Genomic DNA, 14,213 nt, shown 5'->3' with positions numbered 1-14,213 from the left:
GGGCGGGGAGGAGGTGTTACAGCAAGCTGAATTTCAATTAAAGTGGGGAGAGGGGCTTTGGGGGGGGGGGCGGTGAGGGCAGAAGAGAAAGCAGATGCTGTATGGGGTAATTAATGCAGTGATTGTATTGTGCCAATCGGTTTTTAGGCAATCATTAAACAATAATTAGCCAGGAGTCTGTTTATAGTTCGGTGTGAGTGCGGAGCCCACCGCACAGAGGGTCTGGAGGTGGGCGCCTGCTGCAGTGTGCTGAGGGCTGCCTGCTGGTGGTCTGACCTAACATCCAGTGGGTTTCCTGTTGGCCAGAGGCTGATGGTCCCCAACCCCTCAGTCACAGTCTCCCAAATCTCTTTGTCTCCTGCAACTTACTGGGGCCAACTTCTTTGGGGCCTTTATCCTTCTTTATCTAGGACCTTTATCCATCAGCTGGGTAACCCTAATAGCAAATAAAATGAATCACCTAAAGTTTTTAGTGAATGCTTTTTAGCTCCCTGTACTCATCACTTTCTTTGCTGAATTTCACAAATGCTCTATTTTCTTTTGCATCCATGGGAAAGAAAAGAATAGTAAGTACTTACTGTCTCCCACTGTGGGGACATCTATCAGACCCCAGTAGTTCACAAATTCACTGCTGTGAGATCTAATTCACCTGGCCCTGATCTCTTAAAGTGGCTCAGTGCAGCCTGATGCCCCCTACCCACCACATTCTTTGACAATGAAAATATTTCTCATCTGTCTTTTCTAAGTGTTCCCCTTAACCCTATGCCTGGCCCCTGGCCTGCCCACGCATACATGTGCATGACCTCAGAGCTGCTGTTAACTACCCTCACTGTGCAGATGCAGGACCAGAGGCCCAGCAATGTGATAGCTTCTTTAGAGGAAGATTGCTGTCAAAATCTCAAGAGTGAACTGGAACAGGAGAGCACCTTATTCAAGCATTCTAAAAACAACAACAACAACAAAAAAAGAATTCCCTGTGGATTTCAAAAGGTTTTTTTTTTTTGCTCCAAAATAAACTTAATTGTAATGCCATTGTTCCATTAACTTTGTATTGAGATTGATTTATTTATTTGAAAGGCAGAGTTACAGATACACAGGGAGAGACAGAGAAAAATCTTCCATCTGCTGATTCACTCCCCAAATGGCCACAATGGCTGGAGCTGGGCCAGACCAAAGCCAGAAGCAAGAAGTTTCTTCCATGTCTCCCACATGGGTGTAAGGACCCAAGCACTTGGGCCAATCTCCACTGCTTTCCCAGGTACATTACCAGGGAGCTGGGTTGGAAGTGAAGCAGCTTGGACTTGAACTGGCGTCCATAAGGGATGCCAGTGTCACAGGTGGCAGTTTTACCTACTACACCACAATGCCAGCCCCTCCATTAACTTTTTGAAGTATCCTCATATGATGATACAGATTTTTTTTAGAAGAAATGTGACAATTTCTATTAAAGTGTTAAATGGTCATAGCTATATTAATAGCTTAATATATTAAGACAAAGATCTCAGAGCAAAGAATATTAGCATAGATAGAGAGGAACTCTTCAATTCATCAAGAGGACCTAAGAATCATCAGTGTATCTGCACCTAATGAGAGAGCTTCAAAACACATGAAGTAACACTGGTATGACTGCAAGGACAGACAGATTCATAATTATAGTTAGATTTCAATGTCTGTGCCACTCAATAATTGATAGAGTAAAGAGTTAAATAATCAGTTAAAATATGTAAGATTTAAACAATGACATCAACCAACTTAACCCAACTAACATGCATAGAATACACCACTCAATAACAGTAGATACCCTTGTTTTCCAGGTGCAAAAGTAACATCATGATAAACCATATACTGAGCCATAAATGATCCTCAATAAATTTAAAAGGATTAAAATAATTCAAAGTGGTATACAAACTACACTTCAATTGTTTTATAAGCATCAAAGTTTGCTTCATGACCAGAGAAAATTATATTAGAAACAAATTTATAAATATCAAAATCACCCAAATATTTGGAAATTATGTATTAACTAAATTATCTTTGGCCATCTAAGAACTTAAAGAGGATACTAGAAAGAATTTTTAAGTGAATAAAAATGAGAACATGATATAAAGATTTATGGGATATAGCCAAAGCAGTACCTAGAATTAAATTTATAGTGTTAAATACCTATTTTAAAAAGAAATCCCTCAAATAAGTGACCTTCTATCTACTTTAAGAGAAAATGAAATCAAAGTAGAAGAACTGAAATAATAAAACAGCACAGATGGGGCCGGCACTGTGACGTAGCGGATTAACGCCCTGGCCTGAAGCACCGGCATCCCTTATGGACACCAGTTCTAGTTCCAGCTACTCCTCTTCCAATCCAGCTCTCTGCTATGGCCTGGGAAGGCAGTAGAGGATGGTCCGGGTCCTTGGGCTCCTGCACCCGAGTGGGAGACCTAGAGGAAGCTCCTGGCTCCTGGCTTCGGATCAGCGCAGCTCTGGCCGGAGCGGCCATCTGGAGAGTGAACCATTGGACGGAAGACCTCGTTCTCTCTCTGCCTCTCCTCTGTGTAACTCTGACTTTCAAATAAATAAATAAATCTTTTAAAAAAAGCATTGTATAAAAACAGCACAGAAAAAGGCAATGAAATAGATAATAGGAAAACCAAAGAGAAAAATCTATAAAACCAAGTGAATTCTTTGAACAGATCAATAAAATTGGTAAACCTCTATCCAGACCTATCAAGAAATAAGAGAGAAAAATCAAATTACTATCTAAATAATAAATACTATCTAAATACTAAATAGGAGAAATGACAGAGGTGACATCAATGTAAAAAGAATAGTAAGGCAACACATGTTATGTACAACTTTATGCCAATAAGTGACAAATTACATTAAATGATCAAATTCCTTAAAGAAAAACAAATTATAAAGCTTATTCAATAGTTGAATGATATTTAAAATATAAATTCTTAACTATATAACTTATATGACCATGTATCTATTAAATAAATCAAATGTACTGTTTAAAAAGTTCCCAGAGGGGGCTGGCATTGTGGCATAGCAGGTAAAAACCATCTTCTACAACACCAGCATCCCATATGGGAGCCAGGCTGTGTCCAGGATCCAGCTCCCTGCTAATGTACCTGGGAAAGCATCAGGAAGTGGTGCAAGTGTTTGGGCCCCTGCACCCATGTGGGAGACCCAGGAGAAGCTACTGGCTCCTGGCTTTGGCCTGGTACTGCCCTGACCATTATAGTGAACCAGCAGATGGAAGATCTCTCTCTCTCTCTCTCTCCCTCTCCCTCTCCCTCTCCCTCTCCTCTCCCTCTCCCTCTCTCTCTCTCTCTGTAATTCCACATTAAAAAAAAGAAAACCTAAATATTTAAGAAAGAAAAAAAAAAGCTTCCCAGAAAAACACTCTCAAGATGTCTTCACAGTAAACATAAAAGGAAGAATTAATAATAATTCCACAAAATGTTTCCAGGAAAGTGAAGAAAAGGGAATACTCTCCAACTATTTGTATGAACCCAACATGATTTTGACTTCAAGACTGAACAAAAATCATATAAGGAATAAAAACCTATGGACTCTGGTAGGCATTGGCACAGCAGTTAAGACACCGCTTGGGAAACCTGCATCCCACATTGGAGCTCTGGTTGAATTCTGCCTCTTCAACTTCCAATCCAGCTTCCTGCTAATGTACACCCTGGGAGGTATCAGGTGCTGGCTGAAGACCTGGGTCCCTGCCACTCACATGGGAGACCTGGCTCCTTGAATTCCTGGCTCCTAGCTTAAGCCAGACAACCGCAGCTGCAGTAGACATCTGGGAAGTAAAAGAGTGGATGGGAGATCTCTCTGTTTGTCTCTTTCTCTCTGCCTTTTAAAACAAACAAGCAAACAAAAAAACCTGTAGACCACTATCTCATGCACACAGGCAAAGTTCTTTTAAATCATCAAATTGAATAATATATAAAAGGGATAATACATCACACTCAGCTGGGTTTAAACCAAGAATACATGGCTAGTTTAACATTTGAAAATCTATCAGTGTAACTTACCATATATAATGAGTTGAATTGTGTCTTCCCAAAAGATGTGTTAAAGTCCTAATCCCTGGTACCCAGTCTACAACTTTATTTGGAAATAAGATCTTTGCGGATGTAATCAAGTTTGGATGAGGTCATAAGCGTGGCCTCTAATCCAATACATCAATTTCTGTCCTTATAAAGAGAAGTAAACTCCATGTGAAGACAGACACACACACAGGGAAATGCCACGTGACATTAGAGTCGGAGACTAGAGTGATACAGCTGAAAGTTAAGGATGCCAAGGGTTGATGGTCACCACCAGAAGCCGGGAAGAGGTGAAGGAAGTTTTTACCCTGTGTCTCAGAGGGAACATGGCCCTGCTGCAACATGATTGCCTGCCGACACCCAGACTCCAGGACTGTGACAGAAAAAACTTCTGTTATTTTAAGATATCCAATTGGGGGTATTTTTTTTCAAGCAGCCATAGGAAAACAATATTTTTTTTGTATTTATTTGACAGGTAGAGTTATAAAGAGTGAGAGAGAGAGAGACAGAGAGAAATGTCTTCCTTCCATTGGTTCACCCCCCAAATGGCCACTACGGCCGGCACGCTGCGGCTGGTGCGCCACTGATCCGAAGCCAGGAGCCAGGTGCTTCCTCCTGGTCTCCCATGCGGGTGCAGGGCTGAAGCACTTGGGCCATCCTCCACTGCACTCCCGGGCCACAGCAGAGAGCTGGACTGGAAGAGGAGCAGTCAGGACTAGAACTGGCGCCCATATAGGATGCTGGCGCTGCAGGTGGAGGATTAACCAAGTGAGCCACGGTGCCGGCCCCGGAAAACAATATTTAAAAAGAAAAATCATATGATCATCTAGACAGACACAGGGAAAACGTGGCGAAATCCAACATCTGCCTCTGATCAAAACTGAGCAAATTAGGGATAGAAGGAGCTTCCTCCACTCAGGAGGAACAAAACACCTATGATTAACATACTTAATAGTGAAAGACTGAGTACTTTCCACTTGAGATCAATACAAGGATGTTCACTCTCACTTCTATTCTACAGTGTACTGGATGTTCTAGCCAGCACAATAAGAAACAGAAAAAGGCATCCAATTTAGAGAGGAGGAAGTAAAACTGTCTTTATTCATAGACAAATCATAGAAAATTTTCATAAAATACATAAAAAACTACTGGAAGTAATAATGAGTTTAGCAAGATTTCAACATTAAAAATTGTTTTGTTATATGCTAGCAATGAAGATCTAGAACTTGAAATTTTAAAACGTCACCAAATTAGCATGAAAAAATATGAAATATGAAGACCTCATTGATTTTTAAATATTCAAGACTCATAAACTGTAAACTACAGTATATTATGAAAAAATGTAAAAAGACCTAAGAAAATGGTGAAGTAAATTGTGTCATGGGCCAGGAGACTCAAAATTATAATGTGTAAATTTTCCTCAAATCGAATTGTGGATTCATTGCAATCCCATTTAAAATTCCAGTAGGTTTTTTGTAAAAAGCATCAAGTTGATTCAATGCAAGAACCCAGAAAAGCTGAAACTAACAAAAAAAGAAGCTGGAGGACTTACACTACCCAATTTCAATACTAATTATAAAGTTACAGTAATCAAGACGATGTGGCAATGATGTAAAACTAGACAAAGGAGGGGCCGGTGCTGTGGCATGGTGGGTAAATCTGCCGCCTGCAGTGCTGGCATCCCATATGGGCACAGGTTCAAGTCCCAGCTGCTCCACTTCCGACCCAGCTCTCTGTTGGCCTGGGAAAGCAGTAGAAGACGGCCCAAGTCCTTGGGCCCCTGCACCTGCATGGGAGACCGGGAAGAAGAACCTGGCTCCTGGCTTCGGATCAGCGCAGCTCTGGCAGTTGCAGCCAACTGGGGAGTGAACCAGCAGATGGAAGATTTTTTTTTTTTTTGACAGGCAGAGTGAGATGGAAGATTGATCTCTCTCTCTCTCTGTCTGTAACTCAAATAAATAAATAAATCTTTAAAAATAGATCAATGGAACATAGAGGAGTTCCGAAACATGTCTGCATGTTTATCATTAAATGATTTTCAAGAAAAGATCAAAGAGAATCAAAATATTCTTTCTGGAAGATCCAGAAGAGAATCCTTTTCTTTGCTTTTCCCAGATTTTAGAGGCCACATGAATCTGGGGCTCTTTTTCTCTTCCACTGCCTTTAAAGCAAGCAGCCATGGGTCAAGTGCATTTATACTGCTACCTTTCTGTTTCTTTTCTTAGGTTCCCTTTTTCACTTTTAAGAGTCCTTGTGATTACATTGGACTCATCCAGATAAATCCAGGATAATTCCTCTATCCTAAGGTCAGCTGGTTAGCAATCTTAATTCCATCTGCCATGTGACCACATATAGTCCAGGTTCTGGGGACTAGAACAGAAACATCTCTGAGAAGCAGACGGTTATTCTGCCTATCATAATGTCCATGTATAAAAAAAGAACCTAGATCTGGATCTCACACCATAAACAAAATGTAACTCAGAAGAGATCACAGACCTAAAAGTGAAACGTAAAATTATAGAATTTCTAGAAGACATTGAAGAAAATCATTGTGGCTGTAGGGTTAGCAAAGATTTCTTAGATATGACACCAAAAGAATAATTCCTAAACAAAATAGAACAATAAATTTGACTTTATCAAAACTAAGACATTCTACTCTTCAAAACATATTGATAGAGTGACAAAACAAGATACAAACTAGGAGAAAATATTTGAAAATCATATATTTTATGAAGAATTGTGTCCAGCATGTACAAAGAACTCTCAAACCTTCATAATAAGAAAACAAACAGTTCATTTTTTAAAATTGGGTGAATGATTTGAATAGACATCCACTTTAGCAGAATACAGACAGAAATTAAGCACATGAGAAAATGTTTGACATTATTAGTCATTAGAGAAACAAATTGGAATCATGAGATACTTTGATCTATTACATTCTCTGAAATTGAAGACTAAACACAGAACTTGTTGGTGAGGATGTGGAGGAGGACGTGAATTGGAATTTTGCTACACTTCAGATGAGAATGTGAAATGGTGCAACCACTTCAGAAAACCGTTGGGCAGTTTCTTCAACAGCTAAAGATGCACCTACCATGCAACCCAGCCATTCCACTCTTGGTATTTACCCAAGAGAAATAAAAATATGCATACATATGCATACAAAGACAAATGTTCATAGCAACTTTGTGTATAATAGCCAAAACCAGGAAGCAATCCAAAAATCCATCAAGTAATTGGATAAACAAATTATGATATATCCATATAACAGAATACTACTCAGTATTTGGATGAATTTCAAATAATTTTCTGTGGAGAAAGAAGTCAAAGTGTAGTATATACTAAGTGATTCCATTTTTATAAAATTTTGGGAAGTGTGATGTAATCTATACTGACAGAAAGCAGATCAGTGGTTGTCTGGAGGTGTCCATAGTCAGGGACTGGGAAAAAATGGTGAGAACGTGGGATTACAAATGGGAACAAGGAAACTTTTGGAGGTAATAGACATGTTCTTTATTACAGTGATGGTTTTCATGAGTAATTGCTTATGTCAAAAATAATCAAATTATACACTTAGATACATGTAATTTCCCAAATATCAAGTACATTGTAATAAAACTGTTTTCTAAAAAGAGAAAACAATTAATACGTGGCTTCACTGTGATAAAGTGGCTTGAGCCTTTGCCTGTGGTGCCAGCATCTCATATGGGGCCGGTTCATGTCCTGATGTTCCTCCTCTGACCCAGCTCTCTGTTAATGGCTGGGAAAGCAATGGAAGATGGCCCAAGTGCTTGGGCCCCTGCATTCATGTGGGAGACCCAGAGGAGGCTCCTTGCTCCTGGCTTCAGATCTACTCAGCTCTAGCTGTGCCAGCCATTTGGGAAGTGAACCAGCAGATAGAAGATCTCTCTCTCTCTCTCTCTCTCTCTGTCTGTCTCTCCCTTTCTCTGTCTGTAATATGCCTCTCAAATAAATGAATAAATCTTTAAAAAAAGACAATTTTCCTAAATAAATGAGATGAAGCTTCATGTACTTTTAAGAACATACCAGTTATCTTGGGAGGGTTTCATGGCTTGTGAAATGTATATATAATATTTAAATATTTCAATTTTCATAATGTGAATTCATATATATATATATATAGAGAGAGAGAGAGAGAGATCACTTGGAGAAACTTTTTCACAGGATGCATAAGAATGTCGGGATAGGAACCAGCATTATGGCACAGTGGGTAAATTAAGCTGGCTACAATGTTGGCATCCCATTCGAATGCTAGTTGGAGTCCTGGATGCTCCCTTTCTGATCCAGCTCCTACTAATCCACTTGGGAAGGCACTGGATGATGGCCTAAATACTTGGGCCCCTGCCACCCACATGGGAGACGGAGTTCTGAGCTCCTGGCTTCAGCCTGACCCAGCCCTGGTGGTTGTGGCCATGCCTTTCAATTAAATAAATAAATCTTTTACAAAGATGTCAGGGTAGAGGAAGGGAGACATTCAGGTGCATTATTCAGAAAAAGCTCTCAAGTATTCTTGGCAGACACTCCATTCTCTCAACCTTTCTTTAAAGATTTAAGAAGGGAAGAGGAGATAGTATAGGAAGGCAATTTAACCTGGTAGACAGCGTCCATAGAAATAGTCTTGGGGTAGGTGCTCAAGCATTTAAATGAGGGTGTGCTGTAGACTGAAACAAAAAGCTCTGGAAGGCAGCAGGAAGGGAAAAGCAATAGCACGTGTTGATGGCTTTCATGTGGAGTGGAGCAGGTAAAGGCAAAAAAGAGGGAAGGGTGGTGAGCAGAGTCCAAGACACTCCTGGGCTATGGAGAATATAAAATATGAAGAGTAAACCCATCTGGGGAAACATGGGAAGGTGGTTAAAGCTATTATATAATCTGACCCTCATCTCATCAATGAGGAACTGTAACCAGAGGGTAATGTGACTTCCAAAAGTCACACCACAGACACCAGAGCTCATGAGTCCTGGCCTGTTCCATGCTGTTTCCCTGCAACACTCATTTCCTCTGTAACCTGAAAGGTCCGAAGTGCTGCTGATGGGCATCCAGGTGCTAACATCCAATCGACAATTAGAACTGTCAGCATGGAGCCTGGGAGAGGCCTGGAAGCTAGAAATATTGATGAAGGAGCTAGGAGCTGGCTGAGGCAGCAAGAGCAAATGAGATAACAAGTTTTCTGTCCATTTCCATTAACTTTCCTCTTTGAATGTATTATCCATTCTTGTGTCCTGCTTTCTACCCAAATCAAATTTCCCTTAGAACTGGCACCTCTTCCCACTCTCCTGCCTTCCTTATCCCAAGCTCACCTGATGGATTTACTAGACTCCTCCCCCTCTTCTTCCCCCTACACCCATTCCTCGATAAGCCAGTGTTTTCCTTGGAAAGATCATCTTGCCCCCCCTTTCCCCTCTAACACCAATACCATCGTAGCCCGGTCTTCAGCTCTGTGATACTGAATTTCTACAACAGCTTGCTAATTGGCCTCCCTAGGCAAGGTGAGGAAGTGAAGCCAATGACTGGAAGAAAAGATAGGCCAGAGAAACAAGCCAAACAAGCATATTGGCCATGGAGAACGGACAAGAGGGTGTCGGGAGGCAGATGGAGGTCCAAAATGTCTGGGCCCACAGTGGACTGAGGAGCACTGAGAACTGAGACATGGTGACAGGATTGTGGTGAGTGACAGTTGATGGGCAACTTCCAAGAGAGGAAGAGTAAAGTCAAGCATGATTGTAGGAGAGGACAGGTGGGGAGGGCGCAAGGCAGAGGATGGAAGCCTGCTGGAGGCAGGACATGAGCCAGCTTACAGCGAGGAAAGGGAGCAGCCGAGAGCATCATCTGTGCACAAAGCGTTGGCAGAGAAAAACGAAAAGACAGTAGCTAGACAGGGTGGTCAAGTTTCCAAACGTTGTTCTGTTTTGTTTTTGTAAATGAAGCTAGTGGTGCATAGTTTTTAAAAAGCTGTGGGAAAGACAGAGCAGAGAGAAAAAGCAGCAGACAGAAAATTCTGAAGCTGGGTGGTCATCAGTGGACAGCTTTCCCTGATGCCATGAGCAGCTGGCACCCCAAGGGTCAGTCTCCATAGAGGAAGCTGATGAAAGACATTTGAGCTTCAAATCTTCATTTCCACCCCCAGTCCGTACTACACAGGAAATTTCTAACAGAAGGCTGTTTCCTTTGTCACACCATTTTCTGTTTAGAGTGAAGATAGGAAGTAATCTGTGCTGTTCTTTTAACAGTTCCAAAGGCACACCAAAACATCCCCTGTGTGGGGAGCAGCTCGGACTAGACTAAGTTACTGGAATTAAGACTTATTCTATGCATCTGCTCTCCCACAATATGGCGCTGGGAGAGAAGTAAACAGCTTCCGCACAGCTGCCTCCAGTTCAACCAATTAACTGTAGGACTTGCTCCTGATTGGAGAGCAGCGTGCTCGGCGTATGGGCAGCCGAGTTGGGATTGGCGGAGAAGGACTATAAAGGAGGAGAGAGACGGCATGCACCGGGAACATCTATGGGGAACATCTAGCTGAAGGAACACCTGTGCAGCCCCCGAGAAGAGCCGGCCGGCGGTGTGCCGCTCCCCTGCGGAAGTGGGGAATGCGGCCAGGGGGAACTGCCCTTCCACGGAGGTGGAAGGGATAGTAGCCAACCCGGGAAGAACCAGCAGCAAACCCGGGGAGGGCCGAGCAGACGAAAGAACAGCGCAGGGTCCTGTGTCGTTCCTCCACGAAGAGGGGGAGCGACATAATGGTGCCGTGACTCGGATAGGAAACCTAGGACGGATAGGAAACTTAGGAGGGAAGAAACGGGAAGAACTGGGAAATTACCGGAGAGAGAGATTAGCAAACAGCCTAGGGAAAAGCCGGACGAAAAAGGAGCCGGAAGAAGCTATTGAAAGCCTAGGCATAGACTCGGATACGGACTACGGGGGGAAGCTGGGAGAAATCTCTAAGGTCGAAAGCGAAAGTGAAAGCTAGAACAAACAGACTCGGACGCAGACTGTGGGGAGAGGCCAGGAGAAATGAGGGAGGAATATCGTTGGAGGAAAGCTTGGGGAAACATACCGGGTAGAGAAAAATGTTAGGGAAATTGAAGCCGCGGGGGGCAGGCCAAGGCGGAAACGAAAGCCACTTTGGGATTCTCAAGTTAGCCCGGGAATAGGGGGCGAAAAGTTAAAACCAGAAGCTGAGACGTAAGCCAGATTGGGATCCGTCTGATTAGCCCGGGGAGCAAAGGACGGGAAGCCAGATCGTGGGGCGGAGACGTACGCTGGGTGGAATTCGCCAGGCTAGCCCGGGGAACTTGGATTGAATGCTAGTGGCGGAGACGCAAGCTACGCTGTGTTACTCGCGGAAGCCGCCGCGTGCAGAGAGAGCACGGGGCGTGAATAGATAGGGAACGGGCTGGCGTAGGCCGTGGTTCAGACGCGAAAGGGTTAAGCGTGGAGACCGCGGAGCGCGCAAAGCCGAGCCGCGCAAAGCCGGGAAGCTGCGCAGATGAGAGAGGCGCGCGGGCTGAAGCGGCGAGGTGCCGGGAAGCTGCGGGGATAAGAGAAACAGAAGTTTGGAAGTGAAGTAAAAGAGAAATGGGAATGCTGGAAGATAGAAGTGAAATGGGAGAGGTAGGAATGCCCGGAGATAGAGAAATAGAGAAAAATAAGGCCTCCCCTCAACATGCCAATTAGAAGGCTTGGATTCGGTCTGCCCGATTAGTGAGGCGATGAGCACCTGGGCGGCTAGCCGCAGGTCACCGAAGACAGGCACGAATTAACATCAGTAAAGCTTCCCCACAATGCAACAATTAGGAGGCTTGGATTCGGTCTGCCTGATTTAAGGCGGTAAGCGCCAGCAAAGCTCGACCAGAGTATGAGCTGCAGGTCACCGAAGATAGGCACGAACCAACACTAATAAGTCTCCCCCACAATAAGGCAATGAGAAGGCTTGGATTCGGTTTGCCTGATAGGGCTTGTAAGCCCCCTGCAGGCTCGACCAGAGCATGCGCTGCAGGGCACCGAACACAGGCACCTATCAGCGCCTAAAAACCTCCTCACAATGGCGAAGAGAGGACCCGGATTCGGTTTTCCTGATTGATAGGACTTGTAAGAGCCTGTGGCAACTCTAGCAAGTAGAGCAGAGTGTGTACCGCGGGACACCAAAGACAGGCGCGTATCAACGCTAAAAAATAAAAAGAAAGGGGGATCTGTGGGGAGCAGCTCGGACTAGACTAAGTTACTGGAATTAAGACTTATTCTATGCATCTGCTCTCCCACAATATGGCGCTGGGAGAGAAGTAAACAGCTTCCGCACAGCTGCCTCCAGTTCAACCAATTAACTGTAGGACTTGCTCCTGATTGGAGAGCAGCGTGCTCGGCGTATGGGCAGCCGAGTTGGGATTGGCGGAGAAGGACTATAAAGGAGGAGAGAGACGGCATGCACCGGGAACATCTATGGGGAACATCTAGCTGAAGGAACACCTGTGCAGCCCCCGAGAAGAGCCGGCCGGCGGTGTGCCGCTCCCCTGCGGAAGTGGGGAATGCGGCCAGGGGGAACTGCCCTTCCACGGAGGTGGAAGGGATAGTAGCCAACCCGGGAAGAACCAGCAGCAAACCCGGGGAGGGCCGAGCAGACGAAAGAACAGCGCAGGGTCCTGTGTCGTTCCTCCACGAAGAGGGGGAGCGACACCCCTGGTCTTGGCCTTGCTCGATACACAGATGGGACAGCCCCGAAGTTCCTTCTGACCTCTACTCTTAATCTTTCCTGCTGCCATTGAAAGCCACTCCCTCTTATCCTGTCTTTGGGGGAAGCATGTGATGAGCGCAAAACCTGCCTGCATGAGGAAAGTGGCAGGGAACACAGTCTTATAGGTTTCCTACAGATCCTGAGGAAGTTGCCCCTAGAGTCTGCACACCCACATTCCCTGTCAACCTTCACCCATCCTGAAGACAGAGAAACTGAAAAGGACTACAGGAAAGTCAAATATGCCTCAGCATCCACTGACACAAGAAAAAGACCTTTAGCCATCTCAGAGGTTCAGGTCCAAGGGAGCCAGAAGGGATTCCACAGCTTGTAAACTAAAAGACATCCAAGAAGACCTATGTGTACTTAACACTTAAACCAGCAAGCTCAGGAGCCTCTCTGTCATTGTCCATCAAGTGGGCCCAAAAGAAAATAAGGATTCCTCTCTGATGCCATCTCAAGAAGCTAGGAGGATCTGCTAAGCAACTCTCAGGTATATGTGTTACAGCAGGTGACAAGAAAGGAATCAAGACGGGGAAAGAAAGTGGGAAACAGAGAGGTTAGAAAAGAAAGGAATGAAGACAAAAGTGGAAGAAAGATAGTGAAAACTACAAAATAGGGAGCAAAGATATACACATGTACATGTGTGTATGTGGGAGGGCAGGAAAGGGAGGGGAAGAGCAAAGGAGAGGATCTCTTTCTGCTGTTCAGGCATGCTCATTAGCTAACTTAGTGCCTTTGCTTCCTTCAGTTATACAAGGACAGACTAGAGTCATTGAACAAAGACCATATGGCCTGTATAGTAAAAAAATAAAAATAAAAATAAAAATAAAAAAAACCTTTTCTATCTGGCACTTGAAAAAAGTTTGCTGCTGGGGCCAGCACTGTGGCACAGCAGGTTAAAGCCCTAGCCTGCTGCACCCCTGCACCCATGTGGGAGGCCTGGAAGAAGCTTCTGGTTCCTGGCTTCCAATCAGCTCCTCTCTGGCGATTTTAGCTATTTGGGGAGTGAACCAGAGGATGGAAGACATCTCTTTCTTTCTCTACCTCTCTCTGTAACTCTGTCTTTCAAATAAATAAAATAAATCTTTAAAAAAAAAAAAAGTTTGCTGGCTGGAGCCATGGCTCACTTGGCTAATCCTCTGCCTGCAGCGCCGGCATCCTGGATTCTAGTCCCGGTTGGGGTGCCAGGAACTAGTCCCGGTTGGTCCTCCTCCAGTCCAGCTCTCTGCTGTGGCCCGGGAGGGCAGTGGAGGATGGCCCAAGTGCTTGGGTCCCTGCGCCCGCATGGGAGACTGGAAGAAAGTACAAGGCTCCTGGCTTCGGATCAGCGCAGCGCCAGCCACAGCAGCCATTAGGAATGAACCAGCGGAAGGAAGACCTTTCTCTCTGTCTCTTTCTGTCTATAA

At 44.2% G+C, this 14,213-nt stretch overlaps 1 protein-coding gene across 22 annotated transcripts in view; it reads right to left on the bottom strand.

Moving 5' to 3' along the window:
- Positions 1-14,213, bottom strand: part of KALRN (kalirin RhoGEF kinase) — a 783,799-nt gene that overhangs the window by 728,473 nt on the left and 41,113 nt on the right. The gene's annotated exons all lie outside the window — the stretch shown is intronic.

The sequence above is a fragment of the Oryctolagus cuniculus genome, chromosome 4 (assembly GCF_964237555.1).
Source record: "Oryctolagus cuniculus chromosome 4, mOryCun1.1, whole genome shotgun sequence".
Classification (NCBI taxonomy): domain Eukaryota; kingdom Metazoa; phylum Chordata; class Mammalia; order Lagomorpha; family Leporidae; genus Oryctolagus; species Oryctolagus cuniculus.
Note: the sequence above shows the minus strand (reverse complement) of the source record. Positions and strands in the feature narration are given on the sequence as shown.